This window comes from Microcaecilia unicolor, chromosome 6 (assembly GCF_901765095.1).
Source record: "Microcaecilia unicolor chromosome 6, aMicUni1.1, whole genome shotgun sequence".
Lineage (NCBI taxonomy): Eukaryota > Metazoa > Chordata > Amphibia > Gymnophiona > Siphonopidae > Microcaecilia > Microcaecilia unicolor.
Genome location: NC_044036.1, coordinates 46,549,220 through 46,573,281, shown reverse-complemented (window position 1 = coordinate 46,573,281; position 24,062 = coordinate 46,549,220). Strand labels below are relative to the sequence as shown.

Genomic DNA, 24,062 nt, shown 5'->3' with positions numbered 1-24,062 from the left:
TTTTTTTAATCCATTGTGTCTGCTTCCACGACTTCTCTCCTTTTGGAGCAAGTGGATTGTTTAACTGTTTGTTTTATGGGACCACGGTTACACTTGAAATAGACCTGGTGAAAGAGCAGTTAGGTAAATGCAACAGGGCAAGCATACCAGACAGCTTTCAGTAAGCTGCATGCTTAAGTGGCAGCCCTACCCATGCCCCTCCCTTGTTTCACCCATGTGAATTCCCCCATGCATTTAGGTGCTATTCCACTTACATGCACTATTACAAAATAGTGCTTAGTCTCTCTGCCACTAGTTAGGTGCTTAAATTTGCATGTACCTGCGAAAGTGCTAGTATTATGTACATGGACGCGCTCCAGTGGCATGAAAATGTGGGTGCCCAGTTATAGAATTGCCCTTTTTGATGTCCATATCAGAGATTCTATGAAGATGTCAATAAGCTTGTAGCAGTGGCATAGCCAGACCTCACAGTGGGAGGGGCCCAGAGCCCGAGGTTGGGGGCACATTTTGAGTGCCGCCCCGCCGCCCCCCCCACCACACCTTGCCTCCCCCCCACCTCGCTTTCTCACAAACAAATACCTTTGCTGGCTGGGGTCCCCAACCCCACCAGCTGAAGCCTTCTTAGCGTGGTCTCCGGCGTCAGTGTGCACAGGGGGAGCAAGAAGAAAGAAGAACAGGGGGCAGGCAGCGAACATGGCTGTGCTGGAGACCGTGCTGAAGAAGGCTTCAGCTGGTGGGTGTTGGGGACCTCCACCAGCCAAACCAGAGGCCCAGAAGACATTTGCGGGGGCTCAGGCCCCCGTGGCCCCCTGTAGCTACGCCCCTGGCTTGTAGATAATGGTGAGCTGGTTGATATAATGGATTTTTCAGAATGCATTTGATGATGTCCCTCAATTTCTTTGAGAAGTCATGGGGGGGTATGAGGAAATGTCCTAATGTGGCTGGATAACTGGCTACAGCAGTGTTTCCCAACCAACGTGCCATAGGCTCTGCTGCCATAACAACAGAATGTTGAACGCAACGATAGCAGTGTTTGAACGGAGCAGCGAATGGGCAATGTTGTGTCCATGTTTTAAACGTCTGCTGCTATTCAACAGGAGTCCCTGGCACGGTACTGTCAAAATCCATGTGGAGTCAATTGACAGAGGGATGAAAACAGCATCAGAAAAATAATCTTATGAAGACTGGTTAAGCAGACAAGTAACATTCCCCTATTCATTTTATGCTGCAGTGTTTTGCTGTGATTCTTAATCGTGAGAGACAACATGACTAAGTGAAAGCAAGGGATGTAACAACACTGAGCATTAAAATTTCACATTTTACACACTTGTAGAGAGCACTCAAGAGTACTTAGGTTGAAGAAATAGCGGCCCTATAAAGCAACAGTGACAATCTGTTGCATAAGGGTTTGTAAGTTTTCTCATGATCCCTTAAACATTCATTTATTTATATTTTTGCAGCTTTTATCATTGGCAATTTATACTGAATTGTTGCCATAACAACTAAGGTACCAGCAGAGCTTCTTAAACATGCAGAAGATCCTTTCTGTCTGAGCACATACGTGTATTCACAGATGCCTCTCTCCTTCCTAGATACAGCATGAGCCCCAGAATGTGTGAGTTAACAGGTAGCCTATTTAGATAGCAAGATCCTGCTCTGTTCAGCACACACATGACATATGACATCTCCTCTAATTCCCCCTGCTCTGCCTTCTCCTTTGAATCTTTCTCTGGCTTTTCTTTTGACTGTTTGAGCCCTCTCCTGTTCCTACACTTCAATTCTCTTGCCTCCAGCCCTCACCATCTCTCTGCTATATACAACTCCTTCCTCAAAGTGCCTCCATTTCCAACACCCTCCATTTTCTTCCCAGAATATGGCTACTTCCACAACAAGCTTCACGAGGTTAATCTTGAGTTCTCAGCCAGGTCACCTCATTCTCCCTTCCCCCACTTCATTTTCAAATCATTCCTTAGACTCCTGCTACCCTATCTTCTTTATCTACAATCAAAGAGAAGGAAACTGCACATCTTATCTCTTCCTCTAAACTCATTTCCTGTTCCTCTGATCCCATTCCCATCCAACCAGTGGCATAGCCAAGGGTGGGCTTGGGTGGGCTTTGAGCTCAGGCCCACCAGTAGCAGCACACCTATGATGTGGCTGGCAGAGATTCCCAAGCTGAAAACTCCCAACAACTATCCCTCCTGCATACCTTATAAATAGCAGATCTTCGCCTGCAGGAAGCAGCAACTCATACATACTGCTCACACCGACCCCAAAGCCTTCCCCTCTGACGTATTCCCGCCTATGCAGAAATAGGAAGCTGCATCAGTGGGAAGGATGTGGGGCCAACATGAGTACTGTGTATTAGTTGCTGCTTACTGCCGGTGAAAATCTGCTATTTAAAAGGTGTGCAGGAGAGGAGGGATATTTGAGAGACCATATAGCATGCAGGCGAGAGAAGGAGAGACCAAATCACCTCTGGGATGGGGTGGGGTTCTTCTGCCCACCCATCTTGGGCCCAGGCCCATCCAAAATTGGGTGTCTGGCTACGCCCCTGCATCCAACTACTCAGCTCTATCCCCCCTGCTGTCATTTGTTCTATTTGTCATATCTTCAGTCTATCACTTTGCAGTGCAATTGTTCCTGATGCCTTCACTGTTCAAACCGGTGTTTTTGGTTCGGCTGAAACCGAATTTGCAGACAAAATCCATGGCTCAGTTTTGGCTGAAACCAAAGCTCAAACCAAAAATGTTGTGCCTGCCAAGCCCCCCCCCCCCCCCCCCCCCATAGAAAGACATGCTTCTCCCAGAAGAAGACGGGTCTCTCAGAGGCCTTCTCTGCTGTCATCCCCCAGGCCCTTCAAGCATCAGTGGGCCATCCTTGGGCCTACCTTAACAAGCCCTGATGGTCTCATGGCCTCTTCAGGGGCAGGAAAGAACCCCACTCTTTCCTGCCTGGTGCTGTAGCTGGTTTAAAATGGCAGCCGTTTTGAGTGCTCTTGCTTATGCTAGTGCTAATCTCAAAATGGTTGCCGGAATCTCCCACAGCAGTTTTGCAAGGTTGTTGTGGAAAGTCTTGGCAGCCATTTTAAACCAGCAATGGCAGGGCAGGAAAGAGTAGGGTTCTTACTGCCCCCCCCCCCCCCAAAAAAAGGCCACTAGTCCACCAGGACTTGTTAAGGTAGGCCCAGAGAGGGCCTACTGATGGTCACAGGGCCAGGTCAGTGGGGACACTCGTCTTCTTGGGGGTGGGGTGGTCGTTTAGGTGTTCAAGCCTACGGAAGGTCAGGCAGCTCTGGGGGGAGTGGAGAGTGATCGCAGGGGTGGAAAGTTTCATTTTCAGCCGAAACACAAGCCTGGATTTCAGGCTGGTTTTGGTGCTGCATCTGAAACCAAATTCGAAATTCAGTCTGCCTCTAGGTTACACCACTCTTCACAAAACCTTCATTGAATCATACTTGTCCTTCTGGCTATAGATCTATCTCTCTCCTCCCTTTCATATCAAAGCTACTTGAACATGCTGTTCACCATAACTGCTTTGGCTTTCTTTCTTCTCAAACCATTCTTGATCCATTCCCATCTGACTTTAGCCATCTACATTCTATAGAAATGGTCCTTGCCAAAGTCTCCAGTGACCTGTTCCTGGACAAATCTTCTTTACCTATCTGCTGTCGATAACCACCTACTCCTTGGTAAACTGTCCTTACTTGGATTTCTGGGCTCTGTTCTGTCTTTGTTTTATTGTTATCTCTCCAAGTGCACTTTGTGACTTGGGTTCATTATGAAGGTGGCTATAAACTACATGGTTTAGAGTATTCTCTAATGTTTCCTCCTCCACCGCTATCCCCCCAACAATTTATGTACCTCAGGGTTCTGCTTTAGGATTTCTCTCTGTACATTTGTTTATTTGGTACTTTGATCTCCTCTCATGACTTTAAGTACCTTCGCTTGTGATTATGACTCCCAGATGTACCTCTCTACACCAGAAATTGCACCAGGAACCCAGGCCCAAATTTCAGCCTGCTTGTTTGGCATTGCTGCCAGGAAATCCCAATACTTAACATGGCCAAGACTGAGCTTCTTACTACTACTACTACTATTTAGCATTTCTATAGCGCTACAAGGCGTACGCAGCGCTGCACAAACATAGAAGAAAGACAGTCCCTGCTCAAAGAGCTTACAATCTAATAGACAAAAAATAAAGTAAGCAAATCAAATCAATTAATGTGTACAGGAAGGAGGAGAGGAGGGTAGGTGGAGGCAAGTGGTTACAAGTGGTTACGAGTCAAAAGCAATGTTAAAGAGGTGGACTTTCAGTCTAGATTTAAAGGTGGCCAAGGAAGGGGCAAGACGTAGGGGCTCAGGAAGTTTATTCCAGGCGTAGGGTGCAGCGAGACAGAAGGTGCGAAGTCTGGAGATGGCAGTAGTGGAGAAGGGAACAGATAAGAAGGATTTATCCATGGAGCGGAGTGCACGGGAAGGGGTGTAGGGAAGGACGAGTGTGGAGAGATACTGGGGAGCAGCAGAGTGAGTACATTTAAAGGTTAGTAGAAGAAGTTTGAACAGGATGCGAAAACGGATAGGGAGCCAGTGAAGCGACTTGAGGAGAGGGGTAGTGTTTCTGTGGATAACACTTCATCCTCTCAGTCTTTCAGCTCATAACCTTGGGGTCATCTTTGACTCCCCCCTCTCTCTTTTTTCTACGCATATCCAATGGACTACTAAAACCTGTTTTTTTTTAAAATCCTCTATAAAATCACCAAAACCAAATGAGATCTTCCACTGAACCACCTCTCTCCCTTTCAATCTATTCAGAATTCTGCTGCATGTCTTATCTTTTGCCAGTGTTCCTACACTCACATAACCTTCTCAAATCACTTTCCCTCCTACCCTTTTACATAGCCGCGCAGTAATGCCGACACAGCCCATTTACTACAAATGGCATTCAATCTGTAGCTCCTCCTTCCCTCTACTCTTTCTCTGTCCTTACATACCTCATCAGTAACTCTGCTCATCAGGTAAACCACTATTATCAGTATCTTTCTCCTCCACAGACAACTCCAGATTCCATTACTTCCACTTTGCTGTTTATACACCTGGAATAGACTTCCCGAGTTGGTACATCATGCTCCCTCTCTGGTACTATTCAAACCCAGGCAGTCTTAAAGACTATTTATCTGGAGTTGCTCTAAATCATCCTATATAATAATTCTCACCTCCAACAGGATGTGCTTGGGACCGTGCCTGCCGGAAGTGGTCTGCTAGGCAGGCACGCACTGACCTCAGTGACAGACAATTTGGCAAAGCAAAACAATCTGAGTGCTGGCCATTAGGACACAGGGTTGATAGGAGAGTTTTAAAAGACTGAAGGAACCGAAAGTGTTAAATGGGGGGAGGGGGAGTTCTGAACGACTGAAAGACATGAACATTTGGGAAAGGAAAACAATCTGAGTGCTGGCCATTAGGACACAGGGTAGATAGGAGACCTTTAAAAGACTGAAGGAAACGAAAGTGTTAAACTGGAGAAGGGGGGGGGGAGTTGTGAATGACTGAAAGACATGCAAATTTGGGACAGGAAAACAATCTCAATGCTGGCCATTAGCACACAGGGTACATAGGACAGTTTTAAAAGACTGAAGGAACCAAAAGTGTTCAGAGGGGGGGGGGGGGGGGGGGGCAAGTTCTGAATGAATGAAAGAAAAGAAAATTTACGAGAGGAACACAATCTGAATGCCGGGCATTTGTACACAGGGTAGATAGGACACTTTTTTTTTTTTAATGAAGGACGTGAAAGTATTACATCTTGGGGGAGGGGTGAGGAGGAAAGCGGTGGGGTATCCGGATACTGGGCGTTAGGGCCACGGGGGTACATAGACTTTTGAAAGCCTTAAGGAACCCAAAGTGTGGGAAGGAGGAGGAAAAGGAGGGGCGGGAACGGGGTGAGGGGCATTAGGAACAGGGGAGGGGGTCCTGTCACACACTCTCATTCTCACACACACTGTCACACAGACAGTCTCACTCTGTCACACACCCGCACATTCACTCTGGCTCTCTCTCTCAAACATACACACTCCCAGGAAAACCTTGCTAGCGCCCGTTTCATTCGTTCCAGAAAAGGGCCTTTTTTACTAGTAACCCGTATTCTCCTCTTTAATAACCATCTTGCTGTTAATATTTTCCCGTATTTCTTGTTTGTCCTCTGTGTTTGTCATGAATAAATTGTAAACTCTGTTGGCTAGGGATTATCTCTTACATGAGTGTGTACAGAGCTGTGTATGTCTAACAATGCTATAAAAATGAGAAGTAGTAATAATAAGTAGCAGTATAGCTCTGGTTGTCAGAAAGATATAGCATGACTAGAAAAGGAGCAATAAAAATGATAAAGAGGATGAAAGGACTCTTTTATGAAAGAAGACTCAAGAGTTTAGGGCTCTTATTATTTAGTACTGAGAATAAATGACATAAGAGATATGATACAGGTTTTGGAAAATCTGTGGATTAAGATAATAGAGAATGGTTATTTACTCTTCCATATAGTTCCATGACTATAGCACACTCCATGAAAGTAAAAGCTCCTTTTACTAAGGGGTGCGTACTAACAAACTTAGTGTGTGCTAAGTGCTAAGAAACCTACAGGAATAAAATGGAGTTCTTCGCATTTAGCATGTGCTTAATGCACCTTAGTAAAAGGAACCCTTGAAGTTCACTTGCAAACATTTGTTAGTTATCACAACAATAATTACTCTTTTTTAAAAATTCAGCCTATTTGGAAAAGTTTTTGATGGAAAGGAAAGGTATGAAATAATGAAATGTTTTTCACATATTTTCTGTTGGGTTTCAGTGCAGGTGGTATGTAACTAGGTATAATGTGTACTGTTAAGGGGCCCTTTTACTAAACTGCAGTAAGAAAAGAGCTAAGTGCACTCTTCGAGTGCTAAACGCATTTCTAGTGTTGCACATGAGGTCAGAGAGATGGTTAAATATTATCTCAGCTAGGGTAGGAATGGATAAACCTTCCTTTGAAAGATGTGGATTGCAGGTGGAATATTTATGGGTCTATTTTCAGAACACGCTCCCAGCGCTAAAACATAAATTCTATTTTTTAGTGCGTGGGAAGCAAGTGCTGATCCTGAAACTACTGCAGGATGCCTGATTGCACCCCTGTACTTTTTACCTTGTGGTAAGCATGCGTTAGTGCTTACCACAGCTTAGTAAAAGGGTCCCTTAATCAGAATTCAAGCTTCTCCTTCTTACCTACAAATGCACTCAGTCTGCTGTCCCTCACTATCTTTCTACCCTCATCTCCCCTTACGTTCCCGCCCGTAACCTCCGTTCACAGGATAAATCCCTCCTCTCAGTACCCTTCTCCACCACCGCCAACTCCAGGCTCCGCTCATTCTGCCTCGCCTCACCCTATGCTTGGAACAACCTTCCTGAACCCTTACGCCAAGCCCCCTCCCTGCCCGTCTTCAAGTCTTTGCTTAAAGCCCACCTCTTCAATGCTGCGTTCGGCACCTAACCCTTACCATTCAGTGAATCCAGACTGCCCCAATTTGACTGCCCCTATCGGACCGACTGTTCACTTGTCTATTAGATTGTAAGCTCTTAGAGCAGGGACTGTCTCTCTTTGTTAAATTGTACAGCGCTGCGTAACCCTAGTAGCGCTCTAGAAATGTTAAGTAGTAGTAGTAGTAGTAGTAGTAATTTAGCCATCCTCTTATAAGCATATATTTTATCATAAAATAAAACAAAAATTATACTTAATTACCCATATAAAACATATTCCCTGGCCAAGTCTTGAAAAGTTCTGTCAGTCTTCCCTATGCTTCTACAAACAGACCTGTCTTCAGTTTCAAAATGCAGGACGTTAGATTCACCCCTTAAATCTTAGCTGATTCAGTGCAATGGAATCAGAATCTTAATCTTGACCTGGCTAGTACTGGTAGCCAATGAAGTGCCTTCAAATAAAGTACATGCTGGTGTTATGGACAGCCCATAATAAACTGATGGCAGAATTTTGAATAAATTATTATGCTCACACAGAACATTTGAAGAGACCCATTGCAATAATCCAAGCCTGACAAGGGCCGAAACCACAGATCGAAAATTGTTTTTCAGAATATGAAAATTTAACCTCCTCAACAAGTGCAATTGAAATAAGCATTTCTAGTAGCAAATAGATATTAAAAAGTGTGGGTGACAAGGCATAACCCTGTGAAACACCATAAGGCACAGTTATTCGTTCCAAACTCAAATCATACCAATCTACCTGTTTTGTATACTTTTGAAGGAACGATTAAAACCATTCCAATACTTCTTCCCCACATCCTGCTCTCTTCGTTTGCTGTTAGAAACAGAGGGGCATTTTTGATATGACGTCTAAGTCTGACTTTGGATGCTTTGCTCAAAACGTCTAGAATCCAAGAGGTGAATACAGCGATTTTCGAAACAGCAAAACTTCTATCTTTTTTTTCTTTTCAAAAATGGCCACTTGCTAAATGTTTTGTGTTCTGTGTGTTTATCTTTTGGTCCATTAAAAAAAAAAAAACACCCAAAAACCCGTCCAAGTGAAAAACACACAAAATCAAGTCATTGGGATATAGGAGGAGCCAGCATTCTTAGTAGACTGACCACATAGACATCCCAGCACATCAGTGGGGCCCCCTAGGGGGCACTGCAGTGGATTTCACGTAAAAAAAACTCCCAGCTACACATCTAACTGGTACCTCCTTACATTGTACCTACTGTACCCAACTGTACACCACCACAATAGCCCTTTTGTCTGCAGGTGTCACCTATATGTGGGTACAGTAGGGTTTTGGTAAGTTTTGGAGGGCTCACCCTTTCCACCACAAGTGTAACAATTACAGTGGGATATGGGCCTGGGTCTTCTTCTCTACAGTGCACTACACTGACCACTAGGTTACTCCAGGGACCTGCTTGCTGCTCCAATAGGACTGGCTATAACATCTGAGATTGTCAGAGAGGTTGGTATATACTGTTTATTTCACATCTTTGGGGGGTGGGGGTGGGGGGTCAGTGACCACCGAGGGAGTAAGGGGGGGGGTCATATCTTAATCCCTCCAGTGGTAATCTGGTCATTTAGGGCAACTTTTTCTGACGGTCGTGATAAAAACAGGTCTAGACCAAAACGTTGAAATTGTAGCCCTGGACATTTTGGTTTTGTTCCATTATGGTAGAAAAGCATCCTAATCCTGCCCCCAACACACCCATTACCTGCTTCCAAGCGATTTGGACTCACTGCAGATGAACTGCATAGCTAAATGTCTGCAAAATAGGTTTTGAAAATAGCGATTTGAATGTTTTGATAAGCAAAATGTCCAAATGCTGCTTCATGCCACTTTTGAAATGTTTTTCTCTTCAAAAATGAGCCCCACAGTATGGCATGCTTTAACTTTTAATATATCCCCCCCCCCCCCCCCCCCCGGTATATCAGTCTGATCCTATATTCCTATATATAATAATTTATTGACTTTGGGGCCCTTTTACTAATGTACACTAAAATGTGCAGTTAGCATGTTTTAATGCGGAATTTTGCTGTGCATGACCTGCAAAGTTTATGCAGCATTTAACATTTTTTATTCATTTTTATTTGCAGGTCATGCGCTAATGTTGTCATTAGTGTGTAGTACCTGCCTAGAGTTAACACTGGAGTACTTACCGCCTCCTATTTTGGAGGTATTAAGTGGTCCTGTGTTAACTCTGCAATTGTCAGTTAGTGTATGTGAGGCATGACGCACTAGCTAGAAAACATGTCCATGTCCACTCTCCACCCATGACGCACCCCCTCTCCATAATATTTTTTAAAAATCTGTAACATGTGCAAACAGCCAAAAAGCACTGTAACATATTTCTGTGGTAGCTCCTTTGCATATGTCAACCACATGTTAAGGGCATAATTCCTTTTAGTAAAAGACTCCTGTGTTGTGTTTTTGTGTTGATGTATACCTCTTGTTATATTATTATGGTTTACTAGTAGAAAAGGCCCGTTTCAGGCACAAATGAAACAGGCACTAGCAAGGTTTTCCTCCCCCCCCCCAGTTCCAGACCCCTCCATCACTCCTCCCCCCAGTTCCAGACCCCCCTTCCTCCATCCGAATTCCAGACCCCCCCTCCGAGTTCCAGACCCCTCCGTCCCGCTCTCCGAGTTCCAGACCCCACCTCCCTGCCTCCCTCTCTCCGATTTGCAGAGCCCACCTCCCTGCCTTCCTCCCTCCGATTTCCAGCCCCCCCCCCTCGGAGTTCCTGATCCCTGGACCCCCCTGTCGTGACCCTCTCGGGCCCCACTTCCCGCCGCCAAGCCTCCCCAGCCACCGTCGCGTACCTGTGCTGGCGGGGGACCCCAACCAGCCGAAGTCTGACGCATGCACACAAACAGATTCCAACTTGATCACGTCCCCTGGGTTTTCGGCGTAATGCGTCCAGTGACGTCAACTGGGGCTTCGGAGCCCAAAGTTTCGGACACAGGCATCCAGGCTCAGAACGTTGGAGGTGAGTATTATTATATAGGATGGTTTTTTAGGATCTGCTTTACCTCTAAGACTGACTAGCAGTATACAGCGGTTTACAATACAATATAACAAATTTTAGAAAAAGGAAAAGAAGTACAGAAAATGACAGGAAAGCAGATTACACAGGGAAAGAAAAGAAGATAAAGATAAACCAAACAGGGGCGGAGGACAAGGGAGGGGAAACCAATGAAGGAAAGTAGCTGAAGATAGCAAAGATTCAGCTCAAGGAGAAAGCATTTGTGAATAACCAAGGGGCCCTTTTACTAAGGTGCACTGAAAAATGGCCTGCAGTAGTGTAGGCGCAGGTTTTGGGCGTGTGCAGAATCATTTTTTCAGCGCACCTGTAAAGAAGGCCTTTTCAAAAATTTTGCCGAAAATGGACATGTGGCAAAATGAAAATTGTCGCGCGTTCATTTTGGGTAACCGGGCAGTAATGACCTATGCACACCAAATGCCACTTGACACGTGTCCGATACGCGCGGCAGAAAATAAAAATTATTTTTTGGCCGCATGTATGGGACGCACGGCAAAAAATGAAATTACCGCAAGAGCCACACGGTAGCCGTGCGCTAACTCTATTTTGGTGCGTGTTGGGCATGCGTAGATGCTTATGCGGCTTAGTAAAAGGGCCCCCAAGTCTTTAGTTTTGTTTTGAAGTTTTTAAAATTAGAATTCAGCACGGAGATCAAGTTGAAGAGAATTCCAGTTAAATGGGGCGGCAAAAAAGAAGGCAGAGAAACAAGTGGAGTCTAAATGCACAAATTTAGGACCTGGTAAGGCTAAGCGGTGATCATTTATAGAACAGACCAGGCGGACTAGAGAATATAGGATAGTATCTTAATGTGATTGTATTCTAACATGGTACGCTACCCTGAGTCTGCATGGAGAGGTAAATAGGTTCCTGGGGAACTGAGGAACTGAGTTCGATTCCCGGCACAGGCATATCCTTGAGACTCTGGGCAAGTCACTTAACCCTCCATTGCCCGTCGCATTGAGCCTGCCATGAGTGGGAAAGCGCGGGGTACAAATGTAACAAAAATAAATAAAATAAATAAATAAATATTATCCTTAGCCAACCAAGGCCTCAACCCTTTCATCTATGCCAACAATGTCACAATATACATTCCTTACACACACGATCTGACAGAAATAACCAACAAAATCAATTTAAGTTTGAACATCATGAACTCATGGGCAAGCGCATTTCAATTAAAACTCAATACCGAAAAAAACCCATTGTCTCATCCTCTCATCCCAATGCAATGTGAACAAGCCCACAAATATAATCACCCCAGACCACACCCTCCCTGTCTCAGATAGCCTGAAAATCCTCGGCATGACAATCGACCGAAACCTCACCCTAGAGACCCAAGTGAAAACAACAACAAGAAAATGTTCCATTCAATGTGGAAACTCAAACATCTGAAACCATTCTTCCCAAGAGAAACATTTCGCAACTTGATACAATCAATGGTACTAAGCCACGTAGACTACTGCAACGGTATCTATGCAGGATGCAAAGAACAACTTATAAAGAAACTACAGACCGCCCAAAACACATCAGCCAGGCTAATATTTGGAAAAACGCGTTTCGAAAGTGCCAAACCCCTCTGAGAAAAACTGCATTGGCTCCCAATTAAAGAACGTATCGCCTTCAAAATCTGCACCATGGTCCACAAAATTATCTACGGTGAAGCCCCAGGATATATGACAGAGCTCATAGACCTGCCTTCCATAAATACAATCAGATCAACAAGAACATACCTAAATCTTCACTACCCAAGCTGCAAAGGACTCAAATACAAATCAACTTATGCAAGCAGCTTTCCTACATAAGCACACAACTGTGGAATATACTACCAAAAGCCGTGAAAACAACATATGACCATCTCAACTTCAGGAAATCACTAAAAACCTACCTATTCAAAAAAGTATACCCTACTGACATAACCTAAAAGACTAAACCCTGCTACACAACTAACTAACTAAAGCTAGAACTGGACTCAACGCAACTCCTCCTCGCTACGATTCCCAAACATGTCTGTAACACAAGTATCTATTCTACCATAATACCACTTTGTATTTGTTCCTTACCGGCATGGCGTACGCCTACGGTATTATGTAAGCCACATTGAGCCTGCAAATAGGTGGGAAAATGTGGGATACAAATGTAACAAACAAATAAATATTAAATAAATTAATTTATACATAATTATTACAAAGATATTTGCACAATGAACTTTGAACGATATGCACATTTCTCTACCCAAGAATTTCAGTAATGTTTGCTCAGATTTCAGAAGGACAGATCCATTAAGATTTATTGGGAAGCTAGGCCTCATGACATGTTAACAGGTGTTTGCTTCCTTTTGTTAACGCAGCATGCAGCTGATTTCTTTGACCAATTCAGATTCCGGCTGTACATTTTTTTAAGCATTATTTTGGATGAATAAAGCCTTGATTAGATTAACAGGCACAAAACTCTCCGACTGGAATTATCAGTATTCTGTGACTCAAATACTGTAGAACAGCTTGACATATTCAAATGTGATGTTTCATGCTCTGTTTGTGACCTGACTAGCTAATGATGAATTACCTGTTTTTGCTCTCTCTCTCTCACCACTGCTAACAATGCGATGCTGGTATGTTGCAAAGTTACTCCCACAGAGCAAACAGAACATGAGTTTGTTGCTTATGCTGGGGACAAATGTCCAGAAGTCACAGAACAATATAATATAAACTTGGAATTCTCAACCTGTGTATGGACCTCAGTTATACTGATTTATTTGAACTTATATACTCTAGATGGATAATATTATTTAGATCTTGATTTCAATACTTGAAACATCCTCTATACCTGCTTTTGTACCAGAACATTAGGATGCACAGAAAGTACTGTTAAATTCCAATGGTATGCTGAAACAAACTCTAAAAAAGGAAGAGGATTGACTTGGAAAGCAGGAAATGTCAGCTGGATGTCACTCAGGGGGTTAGTTACAAAGGTCCTTTAAGGCAATAACACATGCTATTTGCCTTTTAGCACACGTTAAACAACAATATCATGCATTATATTGCCTTAACACATATTAGTTTAAGCCAGCAAGGGAAACATAATAGTGAGATTCTAAGTATGCAAATATATGCAAAGCATCTCATTGTTATATACAATGAATAACACAGTTTGCAGTGAGCACCACAAGCTACATTATTCCACATCAAATAATTCTAGCTCAAAACTAAGGTTAGTCTTCCTTTCAGGGTCACTAATCCACTGCCCAATGCTTCCAGGAGCCAACTTAAAGGGGCTGGAGCTTCTCAAGAATGGTGGCTTCTTCCTCTTCCCCTGAAGAGACTGCTTCCCTGAGGAGCAACCCTCCCCCCAACACACACATACACATCCAATCTTGGGGCCTGTTGAGCTGTTTATTGCTGAGCTTCATCCACTGCACTTTTGAGTCCCTCTCTCCTGTTCAGTGGCGTAGCCAAGGGTGGGCTTAGGTGGGCCCAGGCCCATCCACTTTGGGTTTAGGCCCACCCAATAGCAGCACATCTATAATGTGGCTGGCAGGGATTCCCAAGCCCCACCAGCCCAAAACTCCCAACAGTCCCTCCTGCTTACCTTTTAAATAGCAGATCTTTGCCTACAGCAAGTAGCAACTGATACATACTGTTCGTACCAGCCTTGCAGCCTTCTCTCTGATGTATTCTTGCCTTTGCGGAAAGAGGAAGTTACATCAGAGGAAAGGCCGTGGGGCCAACACGAGCAGTGCGAATTAGTTGCTGCTCGCTGCCGGCAAAAATCTGCTATTTAAAAGGTATTCAGGGAAGGGCGGATGTTTGAGAGACCATATGGATGCAGGCAAGAGAGGGAGAGACAAAATCACTTGTGGGACAAGGCGGAGTACTTCTGCCCACCCATCTTGGGCCCAGGCCCATCCAAATTTGGGTGTCTGGCTATGCCCCTGCTCCTGTTTCTTCAGCAGCTGTGAGGAGGCAGGAGGTTGCAGAATCAAGGAGGCAGGGAGAGGGAAGAAAGAAAGGGGTGAATGGCATGTACATAGGAAATTGGAGGAGAAATGCTGGACAAGGGCAAGCATAGAGAGATGGTAGTAATATGTTGTATATAGAGGGGTGGGCACAGAAAAATGGAGAGGAAATGCTGGACACAAGGAGGTATAGAGAGATGGAAGGGGGACATAGAGACATGGAGGAGAGATGCTGGACACAGAAGGAGCATAGGGAGAGAAAGAGGGAAGATAGAGGACATGAGGGGGCATAGGGAGAGAGAAAGAGGAGATGCTGGACACAGGGGGGGAAAGAAAGAAAGAAAGAAAGAAAGAAAGAAAGAAAGAAAGAAAGAAAGAAAGAAAGAAAGAAAGAAAGAAAGAAAGAAGATGCTTGACAGGAGAGTGGAAAGTAGGGAGAAAGGGGGAAATATAGGAAGAGATGGGAGATGCTAGACTAGGGAGAGAATGAGAGTGGGGAGAGGGAGATGCTGAACATAGAGGGAAGACAGAAAGAGAAGAGTTAGTTAAAGACTAGGCTATGAGGGGATGGGGAGGAAGAGAGAAATTGGAATAGGGGGTGAGCTGAGGGTTGAAAGAGGTACATAAATGGAGAAAAAAGAGGGAGATTGAGGACTGGATGGTATGAAGGAGGTATACAATCTGAGTAGATAGAAATAAATGGAAGAAAGTGGTAGTGCATGTAGGTACATGGGAAGCACGCAGTAGTGCTTACAACCACTTAGTAAAAGGATCCCTTAATAAAAATATATTTAAAAAAAAGACAGAGGAAAGCAGAAACCAGAGATTGGGAGTGAGACAATTGGAAAAATAAAATGGCTAAGAACAAAGATAGAAAAAATAAATTTTATGCATTATGTCATTCTTTGGAGTTTTCATGTTAATTCTTTATATTTTGCACAGTACATCTCTTTCTATTTCTCTGGTATTGTACTACATGCAGAGTCAGGCTTTTTAAGGTTTCAGTTTAATTTCTGCCTCTATATTTCTATTTTTAGTTTGTGGTTACTTATTCTGTATTTGGTTTAATCTATGGTCTTTGTGTCTGAGGCCAGGTCTGTTAGCCTGGAATTTGTATGTATGGATCTATAGTAATCCAGCTTGTTCAGTTTTCCCACTAGGTATATATGGATGTTGTAGGGCCCACTGCAATATGTACAGTGCTACTCCTTTCTGGGTAGATTCCTTGTTGTGTGAGTTTTTAAAGGTGATGCTGTGTTGGTATGGTAGATTTGCTCTATAGCTTTGAGAAAGTTTTCAGGGCAATTCTATAAATTGGCACCTAGAGGCAAACGCCACTTACGCACGTCAAAGACACTATTAATTGACAGTCAGGGGGGATATTTGGTTATTTTAGTACAAGTCAGGGTATTTTATGCAATGAGACCCTGCGCTAAAATAACCCGACTTCTGGTAAAATAACTGAGGCACCAATTTATAGAATTTCCCCCAAATATGCCTAATAACGGAAAAGGTTTATGTTGTGTTACTGAGATGACACCAGAATCAGAAATAATTTTATGTATGTTTTATTTATTTATTTGTTGCATTTGTATCCCACATTTTCCCACCTATTTGCAGGCTCAATGTGGCTTACATAGTACCGTTGGGCAGTTGCCCAGTCGGTTGATAACAAATACAAGGTTGTATAGTGGTCGAATGAGGTATGTGTGGAGGGTCGGAAAGAATGAAGGTTGTGTGTTGTCCAGCGCGCTCATTAGGCATGCTGCACTTTGGGTGAAGGGTTTACGTAGGGTTGTTGGGGTAGGCCTTTTTGAAGAGGTTGGTTTTTAGTGATTTCCTGAAGTTCAGGTGGTAATGGATTGTTTTCCCAGCTTTTGGGAGGCCATTCCATAGTTGTGTACTTATGTAGGAGAAGCCGGATGCGTAAGTTGTTTCTTATTTCAATCCTTTGCAATATGGGTAGTGTAGGTTTAGGTATGATCTGGCAGAACCGAATCTGTTTCTTATTGGTAGATCTATGAGGTCTATCATGTATCCTGGGACTACACCATATATGATTTTGTGGACTAGAGTGCAAATTTTGAAGATGATCCGTTCTTTGATTGGGAGCCAGTGCAATTTTTCTCGAAGAGGTTTGGCACTGTCAAAGCGTGTTTTGCTGAATATCAACCTGGGTGCTGTATTTTGGGTGGTCTGGAGTTTTTTTTTTTAGTTGTTCTTTGCATCCCGGGTAGATTCCATTGACTTATATGGGGAAATAACTTCTGCTCTGCACCCATTGTTGGGGGGAGGGGTTCATAAAGAAAAGGGAGAAAACCACAGTGCAGTTCATATACACCTAAATAAAATTTAATTTGGGTGGTTATAAACTGTGTTAAGGTTCCCACACTTATTTTCTCTTTAGTCTGAGCACCTTGTATCTCCTTTGATCTCATGCTGATGAGTGCAGGAATAGCCTAATGGTTAGTATAGTAGCCTAAAAACCAGAGGGACTGGGTTCTAGTCCCACCTCATCTACCTATGACTCTAAGCAAGTTACTTAACCCTCCATTGTTCCAAGCACAAAATAAGTACCTGTATGTGTTGAAATAATATGTCAACCCTTTGATTATAACCACAGAAAGGTGAGCTACATCAAATCACTTTTGCCTAATGTTACTATGCTCTATATTAGAGTCCTGGGCTCCATAAACTGCTACATATTCTGCAGCATAGAAACAGCATTGCACAGGTGTTTTTAAAAATTATAAAGCCTAGAAATATGTTGCTTTCTTTTTGCTTGGAGCAACCACCTGACTGGTGTTCTGAATGAAGGGATTCTCTGCTTCAAGATTGGAACTTTGAGCTGGCCCATCCATTTTGGGTCAAACCGGAGAGGGAACTCCATAACAAAGACCCACGTGGTACGAGGACAGATCAGAATGAGTCATGGACAAATAATGTCAACAGTCTCAATGAAGGTGAATCAAATATTTATTAAAGCAGACACAACAAGGGCCATTTTCAGCACTTTGCAAGCCACAGGGATCCAACTATGAATTAGCCAACAGACCAGTAGATAATTGTCACTAGTGGAGTGGTGCACAGAACATTCAGAAGCTCTTCCAAAGAGGACAATAACATGCACAAGCATGATTTAGCAACAAGCTACTCTTTGTCCATCACCAATCTTTCCTTTGTGCTATCCATTTGGGTGCCTTTTGTGTGTGTGTGGGGGGGGGGGGGGGGGGTGGGGGGGTGGGGGGGGTGGGGGGGAAGAACCCTGCTCAGGGGGTGGGGGGGGGGGGAAGAACCCTGCTCATTTCAAACCCAGGGCCGCCGAGAGACTAAGCCGGGCCCTGGGCAAGGCCGCCCCCCTCCGCCCGCCACCCCCCCACCCCCGCTGCCCTGCCTCCGCTCCCCCGCCGCTCCCCCCGCAGTCTCACCTGCCTGCCTCCACGGCTCCGGGCCCCCTTCATTCAAAGCGGCAGTCCCAGATCGCGTCTCTTCTAGCCTTCCCTCCCTGTGTCTCGCCCTCGTCTGATGTAACTTCCAGTTTCCGCGAGGACAGGACACAGGGAGGGAAGGCCAGAAGAGAGGCGATCTGGGACTGCCACTTTGAATGAAGGGGGCCCGGAGCCATGGAGGCAGGCAGGTGAGACCGGGGACTGCAGCGCCGGTGGCCTGACCCCGGCGCCAGGCCCCCCTTGGAGGCCCGGGCCCCGCTAATTTTGCCCCCCCCCCCGCTCCCCCTCACGTAAACTTTAATTCAATTTGTTTATTTTATTACATCCTCATTACTGAATATTACTATTGAATATTATATCTTGTCCTGATATCATTATGTTATGTTCTATCAGTTTATCCACTTCCAAACCTACATGCTATACCTATGCACCTTTATTTGTAATAATTCTGAAATTATTATTCCGTTAAGATGATTGCTATGATATTCTTATGCACCTTATTTGCTTTATATTCTGAAATTCTTATTCTATTAATGTGAATGCCATTGTAACATTCTGTAAGCCACATTGAGCCTGCAAATAGGTGGGAAAATGTGGGATACAAGTGCAGCAAATAAATAAATTAAATAAAAAACAAAAACACTTACACTCTTCTTCAGGTCTCTTCTTTAGTGGGGAGAGCATCTCCTGTATACCCTGGAATTGTGGGGGGATCCTTAAACCTCGTTACGGTCTCCATTCTTAAAAAAAAAACCATACAAAAAATTATATGTAATTTTAAAGCAAGTTATCTTAATTCCCATTTGTCACTATTTATCTAGAGAATACAATATTCGTATGCATTACGTGGACCTTTTACAAAGGCGCGCTAGCGTTTTTCACGTGCACTAAATGCTAGAGATGCCATATATTCCTATGGACATCACTAGCGTTTATTGCACTCTAATCATTAGCGCACGCTAAAAATGCTACCACGCCTTTGTAAAAGACATCCTATGAGAGTAAAAGCAGTTTTATTGGATGCTAAGAATATGTGGATGATGTGCAGCTACTCATACCCATTGAACCTGACTTACCTACAGCCTTGAATAAACTTATTACCTAACATCAATTCAAGAATGGGCTAAGCACAACAAGCTTTGCCTGAACCCAAGTAAAACCAAGCTTCTCTGGGTCCCTAACACAACTAGACACATACCTGACATCAAAATTCCTTTTGGGAAGTACGAACTCCCCCTCAAATCACAACTCAAGAACCTTGGAATACAGTTAGATTCAACACTTACTCTGATTCTGATATAAGAAGACAAGCAAAACATTATAGTTCTCCAAAACTACAGTTGAAAAATAAAGGCAAAAAGATTGTTGTAAAATTTCTCAAAAAGATGGACACAGGAAGTAATAATAGTCAGTAAAGCTAAAACAGGAAATACCAGGATGGCAAAAGTATGTGTGGCAGGAAAGATTGCTAACGGGGTTAAGCAAGGTGATTTTTATGTCTTAGTTGCTTTAAATTTATTGTTTATTTGCTGGGGTTTTTTTTTAAAAGAAAATGATATATATCTTTGGTTCTTAATTTTTATATTGTTTGTACTTTATAAATTTTGTACTGTACCTTACATCCTTTTGTGTGATCCTTTGTGTTTTACATATCCCCATTTTTCCATTTTTATGTCAACCACTCTGATGTCTGTATGATTTGTGGTATATCAAATAAAGGTGACATGATTTTTTTTTCAGGTATGATAGAGAAAAAAAGATGTGACTAAATACCTGACAGTGGATAGCACCTTTCACCAAAGCTAAGTGTTTTGCTTGTGTGGTTTTTATCTTTAAATCACATTTTTTGGTCCTATTAAAACTGAAGACAGGTGGAATTTTAACAATCTGTTTTGGAAGGGATTTTTATGCCTGTGAAGAATATTGACCCTGTTGAAATCCTGCCACCTCTGAAAGCCAAATATAGGGTTGAGGTAGAGCACTGAGGCTTCTTCCCTTCCAATTTTTTGATTGTACTCCATCTTGTGGGTTGATTTGATTAACTATTATTCAGTTCTAATTTGTAGAAAGAGTCTTTTTGGCGAGTGATACATTTTCTTTCTTTCTAAAGGCGGAAATAGAACTGTAAGACTGAAAAGAGATTAAGAGCAATGTTTATAAGGTGACAACAAGAAAATAGAAATACCAAACAACTACTTTTGGTCGATGTTCACTGAAGAAGACTTTAGAGAGGACCTGCTGGAGGCTGACAAGGATACATATGAGTGGGCTAGATACCACGTTATTCACAGGAGTGGGTGGGTGTCTGTGAGGAACTTGCAAAACTAAAGTGTATAAAGCCAGAGGGCCAGGTCTAATATATCCAAGGATATACAAGGTAGATGAAACCTGAAGATAGTTCTGGCAATTTCACCAAAGGACAAATTCAATTGATCTCCAGCCCCAGTGAACCACTCCCATCCCCAAAGAACAATGAATTTTATCCCACTTTGCAAGAATGTTTATGTTTATTAAAAGACTTGAGGGCTCATTTTCAAAGCGCTTACGCTCTGATGCTGACAAGCAAATGCAGGTGCAAGAAGCCATTAGCACCGGACTAGTGTCCGCGTTTGCCGGTGCACCATGCTCAAAGGCCTCCCACTGCAGGGAATAACGAGAGCGCCAAGAGTTAGCGCCACTGGATGCAAATTATAGTCAAAAAAGATGCAAATAAGGACATTACTATTCCCTCTCGATGCTCGGTGTGCAGTGCAGCAAATGAGGGTGCCGCTGGAAACCCCACGTCAGCTCTGAGCTGGCATTAGCATGTCCACATAGGCAGATTGTAAGCTCTCTTGAGCAGGGACTGTCCCTCCCCGTGTTTAAACTTGTACAGCGCTGCGTAACCCTGGCAGCGCTATAGAAATGCTAAGTAGTAGTAGTAGTAACTTGCAAACCCAGACCTCAGCAGCAGCTGTTCCCTCTGCACAGCACAGCCCAGCCCTTCTGACTTGAAAAAACAGTAACTCACAGCCTCCAGGGAGGAGGGGGGGGGGGGGTCATATGAGAGTGGGCAGTGGAGGAAGAACCTGGCAGCCAAGAGGGAGGAGAGCTGTGCTGTGTTGAGGGAACTGTATATAAAAAAGAAGAATCGTAACAGGAGATGAGTTTAAATGAAAAGCTGTATCCAAGCAAGGTCTGCTCTACTGTGAACTCACACTGCCCATTTCCCTTCTCTTGTGGAAGTTCAGCATTTTCTTCATGTGCTCTACTTGCTTGCAGGATCTCCCTTTCTCGGTATTTGGACAGTGGAGAACCCCAGTGCCTTTGTACAGGTCTTGTGCGCATGTGCTGGGCATCCCCCCCCACCCTTTACTTCCCAATGCTCAGTTCTAACAGTGCATATAAAATTTGCATGCCATTAGCGCTGAGCATTGGGAAGTTCTTTTGCGTCACTGTAATGGTGGTATTTTCTGGCACTGTTTTGTACAGCATCTGGCTTAGACTTAAAAGGTTCCATAGGTTACTATAATATACAGCCTTATCAACATAGCAATCAAAGCAGTTTACAAAGTTACAATAACATAAAACCACATTACAACGTTGATTCAAATTTACAAAACACAAATAAACATAAAAAGAACTACATCAATTGATAGAAAAGCCAAGAAGTGTAATACACACACAAGAATGGTAATAAAGAGGAGGCTGGCAATTATAAGCTGATAAACCTTACCTAAGTAAGCAGAAAACTGATAGAGATCCTACTGAAAGAAAGTATAGTGAAATATTTACAATCCAGCAAGATGAAAGATCTGAGGTGGCATGGTTTTAACAGAGGCAGATCATGTCAATGAATCAGATTGATTTCATCAATTAAGTGACTAGAGAATTAGATCAAGGCCATGCCCTGGATGTGGTTTACTTGAATTTCAACAAAGAGTTTGATACTGTCCTGAACAGAAGGCTCAAGAGAAAATTGATCAGCCTGGGGGTAGGTCCTAAGATTGTGCACTGGTTAAGTGACAGACGGTAGTAGACGGTGACAAATGAATCTCACACCAGGGAGATAAAGGTTATTAGTGGAATGCTTCAAGGACCAGTTCTGTTCAATACCTTTGTGAGATGTTGTGAAGTGGTTAAAAGGAAAGTCAACTCAGAAAAGGTGCATACACAGATTTGCACCTGCTATTGGTGGGAGGGGGTTTTCCATGTAAACTTCTCCACATACTTTTTAAATGTCAGAAGTACAGTATGTCTATAAGTGCCAACCCCTACCCTGCCCACAGGAACGCCTCTTCTATATGTGCTTAATCCTATATGTGTAGTGGTATTACAGGTATAGAAAGGCTAAGGTTCTGCATGTGCAGCAATGCCAGAATCTTCGGAACTCTACCAGTTTTGGCCTTGCACTAATCCCCGCGACTTCCGAAACAGGGGCTGTGCTTTCCTTGCCGTACTGACTGAGTGGGAGGATGCAGCCTTTGCTGGACTCATATAAATACCCACCCGGGGAGGGTCTTTGCCTTTGGTTTCCAGTCCCTGGCCATTGTACCAGGATACTGTTATGGGACCAAGCTTGGCTCTTTACCTTTTACCAAGATCCATCTATTTAAGAGAGAAGAGGGTCCCTGGCTACTCAGACTGAAGTTCTTGGAGAAGGGAACAAGGAGAAAGCAAGCACCAGAGCCTGCCAAGTTGCCATACTTGCTGTATGATAAAGTTGGAATGGGGAACCAGCTTTCCACCCTCAGCCCCCCCCCCCCCATTCCTACAAAGAAATTGGATTGGAGGAGTGGCCTAGTGGTTAGGGTGGTAGACTTTGGTTCTGAGGAACTGAGTTTGATTCCCACTTCAGGCACAGGCAGCTCATTGTGACTCTAGGCAAGTCACTTAACCCTCCATTGTCCCATGTAAGCCACATTGAGCCTGCCATGAGTAGGAAAGCACAGGGTACAAATGTAACAAAAATAAAATAGATACTATTCTACATGGAATGTTGCTACTATTGGAGATTCTACATGGAATGTTGCTACTATTGAGATTCTTTTGCTATTATTGGAGATTCTACATGGAATGTTGCTATTCCACTAGGAAAACATTCCATGTAGAAGGCTGCGCAGGCCTCTGTTTCTGTGAGTCTGACGTCCTGCACATACGTGCAGGACGTCAGACTCACAGAAGCAGAAGCCTGCGCGGCCACATTGGTGATCTGCAAGGGCCGACTTCTACATGGAATGTTGCTAGTGGAATAGCAACATTCCATGTAGAATCTCAAATAGTAGCAACAGTGGAGGAGTGGCCTAATGGTTAGGGTGGTGGACTTTGGTCCTGAGGAACTGAGTTCAATTCCCACTTCAGGCACAGGCATCTCCTTGTGACTCTGGGCAAGTCACTTAACCCTCCATTGCCCCATATAAGCCGCATTGAGCCTGCCATGAGTGGGAAAGCGCGGGCTACAAATGTAACAAAAAAAAATAGTGGTGGAAGAGAAAACAAGATCAAGCCTTAACCAACTTATAGAATCCAGTAATTGCATTCCAAGGAAGAAGGAACAGACTATAAGGACTCTGTGAGCATTATAAATAAAGAGAGACATATTTTTGGCTCTGCCCCAGAGGTCAGAGGAAAAGTGAAGGAGTATAGTTTCTGTATAAGAGATACATTCCATGTACATAGTTACTCCAGGAAACCTTGTCAAGTTCTATTATGCCCGGTTCTTGGTTAGGAACTTTATGTTGCTGTAGAGTGTTTCATTGACTGAGAGAGGAGTGTAGAGTGAGTTGTTTAAAGTGCCAACTGGCCTCCTAGTTTTACCAGTCCTGGCCCTAACCTTCAACCAGTCCATAAAATATATGTAGCCCACCTGATGCTCATACCTGACCCTAGGGTAACACATGCAAGAGTTTACATACATACCAAATGGACCATTTTCAAAAAGCTCATTCTGTGCATAAACCCTTGTTTTAAGTATGGAAATTTCCTTTGAAATTGCTCCTTTAATTTTAGCTCTAAGCTGAACTTTAATAAAATATTAAGCCTTGAGCTGCTACTAATTTGTCAATTCTGATTGCTTTAGCTCTTTACATTTTCATGTTAATTTCAATGCCTTTGATT

The 24,062-nt window shown here is 43.5% G+C and overlaps 1 protein-coding gene across 1 annotated transcript in view; it reads right to left on the bottom strand.

The window, feature by feature from the left end:
• LRRC7 (leucine rich repeat containing 7) overlaps nucleotides 1-24,062 on the bottom strand; it is a 593,735-nt gene that overhangs the window by 424,957 nt on the left and 144,716 nt on the right. Inside the window, exon 2 of the mRNA XM_030207242.1 lies at nucleotides 18,614-18,706. The gene's annotated coding sequence lies outside the window, so the exon portion shown is untranslated. The remainder of the gene's footprint in view (nucleotides 1-18,613; nucleotides 18,707-24,062) is intronic.